At 33.3% G+C, this 15,049-nt stretch overlaps 1 protein-coding gene across 3 annotated transcripts in view; it reads right to left on the bottom strand.

Moving 5' to 3' along the window:
• nolo (ADAMTS-like no long nerve cord) overlaps positions 1 to 15,049 on the bottom strand; it is a 187,233-nt gene that overhangs the window by 147,633 nt on the left and 24,551 nt on the right. For all 3 annotated transcript variants that reach the window (XM_088048657.1, XM_088048665.1, XM_088048674.1), the window contains exon 2: positions 5,960 to 5,989. The gene's annotated coding sequence lies outside the window, so the exon portion shown is untranslated. The remainder of the gene's footprint in view (positions 1 to 5,959; positions 5,990 to 15,049) is intronic.

The raw sequence follows: 15,049 nt of genomic DNA, 5'->3' as shown, positions 1-15,049 counted from the left end.
ACCATCTTCCTATGCTCGCAAAATTGCCAATCCTTCTTGATAGCCTGAAAAGTTGTGAATTCCCATTCAATTTATGTAAGAGAAGACTGTTGTGTTGTCCTTTCTCAATGAAAAACATTACCTTATTACAGCTTCGTAAACTTTGACGAAGCACTTGGTACCTAAATAACTGTCAAAAGTTCAAGATCATTATTGTAAAGGGTTTTTGGTTCATTGCTGAGCCTCAGCGACATTTTTGTTTCTATTTTGGAGTTCCTAACTGTGGAAATTTCACAAGACATCAAAAAACCCATTCATATATCCTCAGTTTATACCTGCAAGCTCCTAAAAAACCAGATTCTGTAACCAGCAGTCGGTACGAACAGTTTGGTCACTGCGTCGTCACCCTAGCTGTCAGTAGAAATAAAACACATTCTAAGCAGTCTTTTCTCAATACAATATACGAAAGAGATCGTACTTTTTACCATAGAACTCCACCAGCCATAGTGCCCGACCTGAGCTGGATGCATCGTACTTTCAATTTCCAATGATTCATTTCGTATTGAATTATATGCTTTTGCAATATTCGAGTGCCACCCTTCAAGATCCTGTGAACTGCTTTAGCAATCAACATATTGGAGTTATATTTTCTGAGGACTTGGTGAAAAATAAGTAAATTCCCCTTGAAAAATTTGCACATAGAGCTAACCGTATTTTACTGCTGGATATGCCGATACCAAAAATGCTAACCAATAAATAAATGTCCCAACGGTACACGTGAAGTGTCGTTGAAAACATCAAATCTTCTTGGAGGTTTTAGTTTTCTTGTCGTCAAGTAAAAGAATAAGGATGTTGATAGTATCAAAAACGACGACTTAAAAATTTGTCTTGGAAGAGAAGTAGATTACTTTTGTCTCTGTTTGTAATGAAACCAAGTTCCTCTAATAGAGTTGTTGTTAGTATCGGATTGGATGAACACTGTGTGGGAGTATCTCCAAGTATCCTATCGGGGTAACATCTAAATAGATGATACAGAGGATGCCTTTGTTTCCTAGCCAAGTTGCAACGAGTTTCATTATTTTAGTAAAAAACCAGTAGAGCGAGTTCAGCTCAAAATCAACCAGCCAAATTCATCAGTATATCCTGAAACCAAAATCTGAAAGATACTTTCGGTGTCCACTACGAACGGAAACAACAAAATAGGTTAATTTTGCCATCAAATTACTTCGCTTCATGGACTTGATTCGGTACGATAGTCCTCCATTTTAAATGAAGAGAATCAACAATGTTTATCAGCTGTCTAGGGTTCAGTATGAACCGATTACTGTCACAGGGCTTTTCTACTAGGAAGTGGTAGTTTGGGGTGAGGTTCCATAATCAGATTGCCCCCTTGCGAATTAAATCGTCAATGGCCTTGAAATTCCTATGTGTTTTGTTGGAGAGACTAGTGATTGAAGAACCAGATTGTTATGGAGTTTTAAGAAAGGGAATTTTTAACCCTTAATCCATCAGAGATTACCAAGTGATTGGTAATTTGTTTCCATTTCTGAAGAGTGCTGTGGCACCTACAACGAATATACTTACGGTATATTTCCGTCTTGTACCGCGACTCTCTCGTTCAATACGACGAGGCTCTCCGGTTTAACGATGCCCATGGCCGTCTCCTTAGGTTCGCTTACTCCCCCCCCTTTTCTTTGAACAAACCTAGCTGGAAACCTTGGTTGAGAGACACCCTGAACGTTTGGAGTGCTAGCTCCATAGCCTAGGCCACTTTGATACGTTCTCATAGACCTGAACAAAAAACTTGGTTTGATGGAAGGGACAGCTACAACGGCGCTGAAGAGGCATAAGCCTAAAGCGGCGCTTTCAACAGTATGTAATACATCTTTGTCTGTATTGTTTACTTTGACTTGTACATCTGTTGAATAAAATACATTTTAGTACTACTGTCACAACCTGTCCTACAGATGTTGAAGGGTAAGTAAGTAAGCTTTGCCGCCGTTCGACGGATAATTTCGACAGGGGTCAGTTAGTAAACGACATGAGTCTACATGGTTCATGGTACTCATAGTTTCCTTCCTTATACTGTAAGTTGTCATCGTTCTTTCCTGAAAAACGGTTACCTTTTCCAACTGGTTTTGGAAACCTGCAAAAGTCAAATCCTGGCGTAGTTTGTTAACGGATGACAGCAAAAAGTTGGTGGCAGATGACAGCAGGACGTTCTGAACCAACTTACGGGGCCTTGAGGACTGAGCAATTTGTTGAAGTGGCTATTTTGGACATAATTGTTTCCCTAGGACCATAGGACCCGTTTTACTGAAGATTGATGCAGTTGAAATTCTTAAAGCTGGGGACGTGATGGGTCCTCTTCAAGAGTGTTCAGGATTTCCGGTCCCAGCAACTCGACAGTTTTATTTCCAGTCTTGAGAAACTGGAGTTAATTGATGCCACTTTAACACTATCCACGAATTTGGGGTGAAAGAGGTTTGCCACGTGGATAGTGCGGGGTTCTGGGGTTTGTACTCTGCAAGAGCTTTACCCGTATGTGACTGGGATCGCCACGCGAACCCCCTAAATCCCACGATGTAGAGGTTCTGGATAGCCCCGTTCATCTAACCTCAATTCCCGGGTTTTCAAGCGCTTTGCAAAATTCCTGCGGGAAACATGCTCATCCTCTGAGTCGGAGGTGACTCTATGCTGTTTATGTTTGTCCATTTTTGCTTCTAAAGCTACAAAAAAACGAATTAATACCTGAATATGGTGACAAACACACTTGCGGTTTGGGCGCGCAAAACGTAATGAAGTATGGCTGCCGCCTAGAGATATAGTTGTGCCAGGGTTGGCAAGAATGTGGCGGTATATTTGAATTGCTTTATTTTTTTGATTTTTTTTCCTTAGAAATATGCGCGGATTTGGGCCACGCTAGAGCGTTACTACAAGTTATTATAAGTGATTAGAGGACGAGAAACCGCCATACAATAGCCATTAGCCGCGACAAATCTAATTTACCATCAACAAATTTTCCTCGAGGTGCAACTACTGCAAACGGAACGTGTTTTCATTATTAACCACCGCAAGACAAAACGGTACAAGGAGCGCACTGCAGAACCCTTTAAATAAATATTCAAAGCGCGCGCGTAAAAACCCCTAAACCCCTGTCATAATAACCGTTAGTTTAGCACGATGAAAGTAATTTGCTATTTTGTTACAAATGGAGCTCAATTTGTCGCAGTTTCAGACAGGAAAAAGCGACACTCGGCGCAAATTTAAATAGTTCAGACCGAGAATGTGTCTCGAACAAGCCACTCACAACTTCCCTTCAATAAGTACGAAGAAAAGGGTGCTGGGAAAGCACACACCTGCATTTCAAGACGGTGCGCCTACACAAGAAATTGTTAAAGTATTTGCTCATCGTACCAACCCTGTACCTTTATTAATTTTGGATCAAAGGAATCCCCCTAAATATATTATACCTAATTATTAAATGTAATTATGTAAACCCTAATAAAACCAAGTATCGTATTCAAGTCAAACTTGATGTTTCTTGATTCAACTATGTTGTAATTTAATGAGTCTTTTCTAACGCGACCTTTATGTACACAAGTCGATTACTCAAAATGTTTTATACTGAATATGTGAGTGTAAATTTAATTAACTCGACTCGAGGTTTGCTTCAGTGTATGAAACAAAGTTCTATACTATTTCAGACTAATTTTAGACTTTACCTTGGTCGTTATGCAAAGGGTGAACACCGAATACAAAATCTGGGAGTTGGGCGAATTTTAGATCCTTTTTAGATTCTTTTAATAGATCAAAATTTAGGACTATATTTAGAAGAAAGTTTTTTAGAATTACCACTCTGTATATCGTCAAATTATGCGGCTACGAGACTGAAATGTTGCAAAATTTAGACCACACGTGCTATATTTTTTTTTAATGTTTTAGATCTATGAAAAATATTTTTTGTCAACACTCTGTAAATGAATAAAATGTCTCTTACTCCAAAACTTTGTGGCTAATTTCACTAGTAAATAAATTTTGAAACAAATTTATTCTAGAGAAGTGAAATTTCGTTAAAATCGCATAAAGAATGAAAAAATTACAGTGTCTTAAAAATTCGGTTGTATTTTTTTCTGTTCATTAATACGAAAATTTCTAAAAAAAATTCTGTATGATCAAAATTTTTGTAAATTGGTGATCTCATTACAACAGATAAGATAAATAACCTGAATAAATGTCATTCCTGTGACAGAATGAAAGAATGAAAGTGTTGAAAAAATTTTATTTTATTAAATTTTGACATTTTTGCAGCCTAAAATTTTAAAAAATTTTTATTTTTGGTCTAAATTTCTCTAAATTAGCACTTTTAATAAGACAGCTAAAAATAATAATTTCACCAAATTTCAGTAAAATCGCATAAAGAATAAAGAAACTACGGGGTCTTCAAAATTTTTGTTGCATTTGTATATTTAGTCTAATTTTTTGCAAATTGGTGATCGTACTAGAACAGACAGAAAAACAACATGCACAAATTTTGTTTTTCTGACATAAAAAATAATGGATTTATAGAGTGTTGAAAAAAATCTTGATAACATTTTCGCAGTTCTCTAAAGAAAATCTTCTAAAAAAATTAGTGTCTTAAAAATTTTGTACATTTTTTTGTGTTCATTTAAACGAAAATTTCTAAAATTTCGACTATTTGGTCTAAATTTTTCCAAATTGGTGATCTTATTACTACAAATAAAAGAAATAACGTACCTAAATGTTGTTGTTCTTGTGACATCGAAAATGAAGGAATTACAGAGTGTTGAAAAAAATTCATATCCCTTTCGCAGTTCTTTAAACAAAAATTCTACCTTTTGATCTAAATTCCTCTAAATTACTACTTTTAATATAACTGTTATCATTTTCCCAAATTTCGTTAAAATCGGATAAAAAGTTAAAAAGTAAAGGGTCTTAAAAACTTTTTTGTATTTTTTTGTTGTTAAAACAAAAATTTTTAAAAAATTGTCTATTAAGCCTAAATCTTTGCAAAATGATAACGTTACTAAAACAGACAAGAAAGAAATCATGCAAAAATTTTGTTTTTGTGGCATAAAAAGTGAATGAATTTCAGGCTCTTGAAAACATTTGATAAAATATTTTCTCAGTACTCTAAACCTCCAAAAATTTCTAAAAATTCTAATTTCTGGTTTAAACTTCTCTAAATTAGCACTTCTAATATCACTATAGCGAGTGATAATTTCTACAAATTTTGTTAAAATGCATAAAAAAATGAAGAAATTACAGAGTCTTAAAAAAATCCAAAATTGATATTTTTTTAGTTGGCCAAATTTAAATCCAATGCAATGAAATTTGGTGGACTGACTGCTCCAAATACATTTACTAAGTATACTAAATTTTAGAATTTTAGAACTAAGAGTACAAATTTTAGAACTTTTTTTCTTTGCAGATAGAAATAAAGAGCCAAACTTTTCTATTAAACTCTGTAAAATCGACTGTTTTTACGTTAGAGTACTGAAATTCGGTGAATTTATAAACTTAGATGCGTTTATTAAGTGCACCAAATTACAAATTTAAAAAAAATATAAGAAGTTTAGAATTTTTTATTTGAAAGATTATTTTTCTCGGGAACGTCGAATCAAAACTTATTTTAAATATCTCCGAGTCCTGACTTGATAGAGCAAAACGGACTTTAGATTTAGAACAGAACAAATTTTGCTCAAAATTTGCGCCAGTAATTTTTTAAATTTTTTTTAAACTTAGGAAAATTTAAATAAAATCTCCAAAAAAATCGTACAAAAACAAGGTCTGACGAAAATACAAGAAATTTCCTCCCAAAGCAGCGACACATTAAGAGCCTTCACCTGAGGAACTTCCAAAAAGAAAAGATTGATGATGATCCACTTCGGACTCATTTTAAATTGTAATTGATTTGCTCTTCGAAGAGCGTCCACAGTATTATTTATGGTGTTCTTACCTTTCGTTGAACAGATTCCTAGCGCAGGCTCTGAAAAACACACTCGGAATTAAAATCATTAGTTAAAAAGAGATGTCATGTACAATGTAGAGTTTGAAATTAAATTATGTTCTGTCTACTTCATCCTCGAGAAAGTAGGATAAAATAGAGACGACTACACTAATAAATATGTAATCTTCAGAGAAACTTTTAAGTCGGTGCTCATAAATAATTTGTCACAAAACACAGAGATTGTGGTCATCGTCTGCAAATTTCTTGCAGTTATTGGTGTCGATGAACAGTTCCCAAGACAATTAGAGCCTGTACGCCGCATTATCCAGTTAAATACATAATTTAAAACAACGCGGGCGGTCCAAATACCGCAGTGGAACGAAAACGGACAAAGAAAAAGGACACTTTCACAAATGAAAGAACTGACCTGTCGTTAGAGCCCCATTGTCCGTTATTTTTACACCAAATTGAAGTTGATGTCCGTTTTTTCAACTTTTCATACATTGGGAACAGCCCTATCCATTGTCGGACAAGAAACTATAAATACTGAATGGCCGTGAAAAATTTATTAGCCATTGAGAAATGAGATTCCACGATAAGAATCCAAACTCGATATTTCAATCACAATCATAATTTGTGCTATTAAACCACTAATGGTACTATTAGATTTCCCTGAAGGGAGCGGAAAAGAGACAATAAAAGCCTGCTCGACTTAATCGATATGGATTAGGAAAACTTCCTATTTAGGTTCGAAATTGCAATTTTCTCCCAGCGACGGGGCAAGTTGGACGGAATTAAGCAAACGCCAAGTCTAAAACAAAGATTGGAGATTTGGGGCAGTTTTATTTAATAACAAACTTCCTGCGACGAGATTTACGACACTTTATATGTTTTTTATTGGACACAGGCATTTGATAATAATGGCATGAAATTGGTACATTTTTAATGAGATTGTGTGTCGACAGTGAAGAGGGCACTTCCTGTTTAGACTATACGAATCTACGGCCAAATTTCCGTAAATGAAGTACTAAATTTTCACTTCTTCAGTTTTCCTCTGTACAAACACAAAAGTGAACAGTTTTCATTTCTTCTGAACACGAAGATTTCGGTCAATTCGTGTTGAAGATTTTTTACAAACAATCCCACTAAGGACGGCGGAAACAAATATTTAAACATTTGTCTTTGCTATGTTCATGTTTCCTGACAGAAATTCATTGACAAATGGTTTATTACAACCTAAATAATAAATGAGACATTTAAGAATGGTTTGAAATAGACACGGGATTATGCAAATTGAGGAAAATTATTACTTGACACCACAACATTTATAATTTTGCTCATACTAAATAGCAATTCAAATAATTCCAATAGTTAAGAACTTTTGCACGAAATTTATGCTGGAGCAGTGGAAAGCCATTTCTGAAGTAGAATTGCTTCCAGATTCGGAATCCGTTTTAGATCATTTTATTTTGAAATGAAACTAAAAACTTTAATTTTGTTCACAAAATTCGTAACTTTGACAATTTTCAAGCTACAGCAATAAAATTTAGGGAAATAACTACTTATTTATCGTTTATTTACTGTGCTAAATTGTAAAAGTTTAGAGCAAAAAAAAACATTTTAGAAATTTTGATTTTAAAATGGAACTAAAAATTTTGAATTTTGTTCTTAAAATTCGTAGCTTTAACAGTTTTAACGCTACAGCAATGAGATTTGGGGACATCACTTTTTTTTCATGGTTTATTAACTGAAATAAGTCGTGGAACTCTAAAAGAAAAGAAATCCATTTTGGAAATTTTTATTTTAAAATTAAACTAAAGATTTTGATTTTTTTTCGATTAAAATTTGTAATTTTGACAATTTTCAAGTAATAGTACATAATTTTATTTGTCAAAGTTACTATATTTTTTATCATTTTATAAGTATGCTTAATTGTAAAATTGTAAAACAAAGAAAACTTATTCTAGAAATTTTTATTTTAAAATGAAACCAAAAATTTTGATTTTTTTTCAATTAAAATTTGTACTTTTAACAGTTTTGACGCTACAGCAATGAGATTTGGAAACATAATTATTTCATCATCGTTTATTGCCTGAAATAAATTGTAGAATTCTAGAACAGAAGAAACTTATTTTGAAAATTTTTATTTTAAAATTGAACTAAAAATTTTGATCTATAGCCATGAGATTTAAAAAAGTTACAATTTTTGTATTATTTATAAGATGTTCTAAATTATAAAATTCTAGAACTTTTTATTTTAAAATAAAGAATAAGAATTTTCAATTTTGTTCTTAAAATTCGTAACTTTAGCAGTTTTAACTCTACAGCAATGAGATTTGAGAACATTACTATTTCTTCATCGTTTATTCACTGAAATAAATTGTGGAATTCTAACACAAAACAAACCAATTTTGGAAAATTTTATTTTAAAGTTGAACTAAGAATTTCTATTTTGAGATTTAAGGAAGTTACATTATTTTTATTGGTTATTAAATGTGCTAAATTTTTTTTTAAATAAAACTAAAAATCTTCATTTTTTTAAAATAAAATTCGTAATTTTTACAATTTTCAGGCTACAGCAATAAAGTTTAGGGAAATAACTACTTTTTCTACGTTTATTAACTGTGCAAAATTGTAAAACTTTTGAGCAAAGAAAACCTAGTTTAGAAATTTTTGATTTAAAATAGAATTAAAAATTTTGTTTTTTTTAATTAACATTCGCAACTTTGGTAATTTTCAAGTTACAGCAATGATTTTTAGATAGTTACTATTTTTCCTTTGTTTATCCATTTTAGAAACTTTTATTTGGAAATAAAACTAAAAATTTTTAACTTTGACAGTTTCAATGATACAGCAATGACATTTGGTGAAATTACTACTTTTCCGTTGTTTATTACCTGAAATCAATTGTAAAATTTTTGTGCAAAGGAAACCCCATTTTAGAAATTTTATTTTGAAATAAAAGTAAATATTTTGATTTTTTTTCAATTAAAATTTGTAACTTTGACAGTTTTAACGCTACAGCAATGAGATTTAGGGAAATTTTTAATGTTTCATTGTTTATTAACTGAAACAAATTGTAAAACTCTATAACAGAAAAAACACAGTTTGGAAATTTTTATTTAAGAATCAAACCTAAAAATTGAATTAATTTTTTTTTAATTTATTTTCGGTTAGAATTCATATTTTAAAAATTTTCAACATTCTCAAATATGTCTCTCGGCGACTTCTATAGTTTGTAGGAAAGCTTATTTAATTCCCTTTCCAATAATATACTATAAAATTTTATAATTTAGCAAGTTGTCGACCAAAACCAAAAAAACACAAAAGTAAACGCGGGGTACAAAAAACCTTACAAATATCTCCGAATCCTGACCTGATGGAATAAAACGGACTTCAGAGTTCAACAAATGCAATTTAAACAATTGAAATTCACAAAAAAACATTTGAAAAATCTAAAGGACTCTCCTAAAGGAGTTCATTTCTTGAACTTCAGCGAGATCTACAATTTGCGCCCCTAATCAGATATTATTCCGCTTTGAGAGCTGCATTCCGCCCCGCACCCCCACAAAACACTTGCCAAGCTGAAATTTACCCGATTTCCCATTTTCGATAGTGTTGTCTTAAACTAGATCGTAATCTAGCGCGTAGCACCAAGCACGGCTCTTATTGAAATTCATAGTCTAGACAAAACAGACTTGCAAGTTGGCCGCAATCAGGTGCATACTTTTATGCGGTAACACGGTCTTTTGATATTATTTATATTAAACGATTTGCATCATGTGTGGTGGGTTAACACAACGTTCCCCCAGGCTCCCGTATTTATTGCATCGTTAAAGTAATATAGTGGTGTATAAATTACACTTTCTCACCTCTCAAGCCAATGACACATTTTGACTAATTTTAATAGAAAACACGTCCGAAGTTTGATTTGAAGAAATGAAAGATTGCGTCATTATCTTGATTTATTGGGTTATTTTTGCAAATCGACCGAATTTACCTAATCCGCGTCTTGCGTGTGCATGCAAACTGACCCTTTATCGGTCCTATTTCTGTGCGATAATTTCATAAAGAAAAGTCATTACAGGCGTTATCAAACAAAGCTTGCACTCATTTATCAACCGAAACCGGTAGGTCTTTCAGAGGAAATTTGTGAAGCTGATCGAGTGGGAAGAAATGATTTACCTGGAGACTAATTAAGATGATATCGGGTAATCAAAACGATTATAAAAGGGCCCCAACAAACGCGGTATCTATTTATAAATGACTCTCTTTTTCGGACACGTTGGCGTTCATATGCGACTGTAAATTATTACGGATAAACTTGCATATGCAAGATCTTCCGCGTACAATCATGAACTGTCACATAAATTACAATGACTAGAATTTAATTCAGTTGTTGCGGAGGAATTCGCTGCGCCAACAACCGTCCAGATGAAGATATTAAAGACTTGGAGGGAAAAAATCCATCGCCATAAAAATTAAACTGTTTAACGTATGTTGAAAAGTCGGACAGTTTTGAATTTTGCGTAAAACTCTGCCTTAATTGAACAAGAACAACTTGAGTTTGCTTCACAAATAAACGAGATATTTATCAAATAAGAGTTTTTTTGGGGTCATTTTTAACGAGCTTATTCGAAGCGAAAACTACGTTTAATACTTTTGAGTCTACATTAATCGAAAGAGCAGTTGGAGATCTATCAACTGGTCAAATCTCAGATCGGTAGGTCAAATAGTTATAGTTTAAAGTGGCGACCAAAAAACAAAAAAATAATCTTTTTAAAGTTTGAAAAATAAAAATTTATCATCCGAAATTTAAATCAGTCATAACTCAGTTAATAGTTGTTAGTAAGTAATTTTGAGCACGGATTTGGAATCTGCAAGTTTGCATGTTTGCAGTTTGGAAATTATGCAAGTTTGCGCCAAAATTAAGCGAGATATTTATCCACTTCAGAACTTTGACATAGTTTTAGTTATAAATTTTTTTGAAAAATTCTTTTGGCTTTTGAAAAATCTAAGAACGATTTTTTCTTAGCTGAAAAATTGCGAGAAAATGATCACAAAAACCTTTTCGTTCTATCAGGTGAAGTTTTCGAGATATTCAAACCCTCAAAATTTTGGCCCTCTGGCAACTACCCGAAAATTCAAACAGCTTTAACTCAAATATTTGTTGAAATTTGCCCAGTTTTGGATTTTGCGTGGCATTCTGCATAAAATGAGCCCAAATAACTTAAGTTTTCTACACAAATAAATGAGATATTGATCAAAATTTTCATTTTCATTTTTTTTGGGGTCATCTTTATTAAATTTTTTCGACGCGAATACGACGTTTCATACCTTTGAGTTCTACACCAATTAAAAGAGCAACTCAAAATCTATCAACGGGCCAAATCTCAGATCGGTAAGTCTATTAGTTTACGAGTGGCAGCCAAAAACACAAAAAATTCAAAAATTTTTATCGATTGGCTCAAAAAAATTTTGCCCGAAAAAAATTGATCATCGAAATTTGCGTATTTGAGGGCAAATTCTAAAAAAAAACACACGAAAAAAACGGTGGTACAAACCGTGTTTTATTAACAGTGGTAGTTTCAAAAATATCGAGCATTAAAAATTTGAAAAATAAAAATCGAGTCCCAAATACTAACTAACTAAACGGCCATAACTCAGTAACTTGTTATCGTACGTAGATTTTGAGCCCGGATTTGAGATTTGCGCAAAATTCTGTGTAAAATGAGCCCTAATAATGCAAAAATAAGCGAGATATTGACCGACATTTCTAATCTATCGACCACTGATTTTCAATAATTTAGAAAAATTCGTTCTCTGGGATAAAATTACAAATTCTAGTTTATTACTTTTCCTAGAAATAGCAAATTTGAGCTTTTCAAACTTAAAAAGCACAAATCCGTGCTCTAAACCTTCATTTTTAAACTGCCTCCTGAACAGGACCGGATTAAAAAAAGTTGAGCCTACAGTGCTAAACCATTTCCAAATTTTGACTTTGTTTTTGGGCGCTTTTGCCATGTTTGCAATTTTTACTTTTAAACTGCTCGCCAAACAGGAAACTAATGAATGAAAGCGCCAAAAATTAATTTTAAGAACCACAGAAACCAGCACAAAAACCAAAAAAAAATTTCAGAGAACTTGACAAATATGAAGACGAAATCGAACGTTAGAATTTAAAAGAAAATCTGAAGAAGGCACAGAAAGAGTTTATGCATATCTAACATAAATTACAATGACTAGAATTTAATTCAGTTATTGCGGAGGAATTCGGTGCACCAACAACCGTCCAGATGGAGATATTAAAGACTTTGAGGAAAAAATTCCATCGCCATAGAAATTAAACTGTTTACTTATTTCGGTGCGGGAATATTTATAATCACACAATCGATACATGCAGTATTCATAAAATCCACGTCGGAGTTTCCTTCGCTCGGAAAAACGTACAGAAAATTGCTGCATGTCCCTTCTCGAATGTCGTCACTTGCATCCTTTTTAAATGTAAATAATCTTAAAAAAAAACAAAGTTAAATTTCCATACTTACATACAGGTACATCGGAAGTGAAATAAAATATTCGCATTCCTGCAGACCCTCTCGCCAATTCTTCTTTTACGTAGCAAGGATAATCGCCGGCGTCTCAGAGGATCTTTATGCTCATACATATTGACGTAACTCATGCGATAAATGCTCTCTCGTCTAAAATAGGGCTTTCGAATGTGAGAAGTATTCAAAAGATTTCTAGCTCTCGTATAAAGTTGGCTCTTTATTGTCCCCATTGCCCAAATCGATGGCGGCACGTAAGTCGAGCATTGGAAAAGTCAACACACGGACAGAGCTAAAAGGACGAAAAAGGGCGAAAAGGCAAACGTAAGTAAACTAAAAACACATCACTCAGCAAACGGAATTACGAAAAACTCGCGTGCATGCGCTTACAGGGTGCAACAGATTGTAATTCAATAGAAATTCAACGTAACGCGAATCGATTGGCGACGTATGAAAATTTAAATAGATGTGAAGGACAGTGAACGCTACTTATTTTAATCGCAGAAAAGGGAAAATTAGGCCGATTATCGACCTTTATTTGACAATGTGCCTAAAAAATATCTTAAAGTGCCACAACTAGATACAGAGTGTCCCAGAACGCTCGCACTAATTCATTTCTAATAGTTATTGAATTGGAAGCACTTTATATCGGCCAATCAGAGTCCATGAATTGCTAGATAGTGTTCCGTTGCTAAATTACCAACAAAAATTTATCCTTGTATTACACACAAATGCTCTCTGATTGGCCATTTAAACCGGCTGTGACTTGAATACTATAAATGCCTGGAAATTGTGAAATACAAAAATCATCTCGTATTTTGATGGAGAATTGCGAGTGTTCTAGGGCACCTCTTTACAGGATGTCTCAGAACTCGCGCCTCAGAAAAAAAGGGCTTATGGAGGCAACAATTCTAAACCAAAATTTCGAAACTATAATTTTTTAACTCAAAAAATAACCGAGATAAGACAAGAAAACTGTAGCCAATCCTGAAGCTGAACAGAATTTGAAAATTGGTAACTATGGACACAAACTATCATCCATTGGTCAGATAAAAATTAGACTCTCGTTGCCTAGGAAATTTGAATGGCCTTTTACTCCACTTCTCGAATAAGCTTTTACATTTAGTCACAACATTTAGTCAATTTTTGTTTTGAAATTTACCATCTGTATTGGTGTCGGCACCCTCCTTGCTCTATGGGGCGCGAATTCTGGGACACCTGTATAAAAAAATTAATATCAAGCCGTACATAATTTTTACAATTTTCAAATTTTGAAATATCTCTAAATTCTCTCGAGATTCTTCAAATTGTCCGATTTTCTCCGACTCTTCAGATTCTTTCAAGCTTTATGTGCCTTCATCAAATTTTTCTTTTTTAATTCTAATGTTAGATTCCGTCTTCATCTTCGTCAAGTTTTCGAAATTGCTCTCATAGCTTTCATAATTGTGCCAGTTTTTGTGCTTCTTAAAGTTAATTTTTGTCCTTTCATTCATTCTTAGTTTTCTCTTTAGCAAGCAATTTGAAAAAAATAATCGCAAACATGGCGACGGCGACCAAAAACAAAGTCAAAATTTTGAAATGGTTTAACACTGCGGGCCCAACTTTTTTTAATCCGGTCCTGTTGAGGCAGTTTAAAAATAAAGGTTTGGAGCACGGATCTGTGCTTTTTGAGTCTTAAGAGCTCACCATCGCGATTTCAAAAAGAAGTATAAAACTTGTATTTGTCAAAGAGAACGATTTTTTTCTAAATTAATGAAAATTAGTTTTTTATAGATTACAAATGCGGTCGATATCTCACTTATTTTTGCAGCAAACTTGCGTTATTAGAGCTCATTTTACGCAGAAATTCGCGCAGATCTTAAATCCGGGCTCAAAATCCACGTACAACAAATAACCGAGTTATGGCCGTTTAAAGTTGCAAATAGTCGATTTTTATTTTTCAAATTTTTAATGCTTAATATCTTCCAAACTTCAATTGCTAATAAGACACGGTTTTCACAACCGTTTTCCTCGCGTTTTTTTCCTTTAAAATTCGCCCTCAAATGCTTTAAATTCGATGATCAATCTCGTAAAAAATTTTTTTGACCCGATAAAAATTTTTCAATTTTTCGTTTTTTGGCCGCAACTCGTAAACTAATAGACCTACCCATCGGTGATTTGACCAGCTGATAGATTTTGAATTGTTCTTTCAATTGAAACTCAAAAGTATAAAACGTTGTTTCGCCTCAAAAAAATTTATTGAAAGTCACCCAAAAAAAACTTTATGAAAACAGATTTTGATCAATATCTCGTTTACTTGTGTAGCAAACTTAAGTTAGTTTAACATATTTTATACAGAATGCCACGCAGAATTCAAAACTGGGCGAATTTTAATTTTAATTTTAATCAAATAATTGAGTGACGGTCGTTTAAATTTTAGGGCAGCCGCCAGAGGACTAAATTTTTAAAGGTTTTTAAAGTGCTCAATATCTCGGAAACTACAACAGATCGAACGAAACTGTTTTTGTCATCGTTTTTCACGCAATTTTTTAGCCAAGAAATTGTTTTTAAA

This window comes from Gnatocerus cornutus, chromosome 1 (assembly GCF_029298725.1).
Source record: "Gnatocerus cornutus isolate USDA-ARS CGAHR chromosome 1, icGnaCorn1.1, whole genome shotgun sequence".
NCBI lineage: Eukaryota > Metazoa > Arthropoda > Insecta > Coleoptera > Tenebrionidae > Gnatocerus > Gnatocerus cornutus.
Note: the sequence above shows the minus strand (reverse complement) of the source record. Positions and strands in the feature narration are given on the sequence as shown.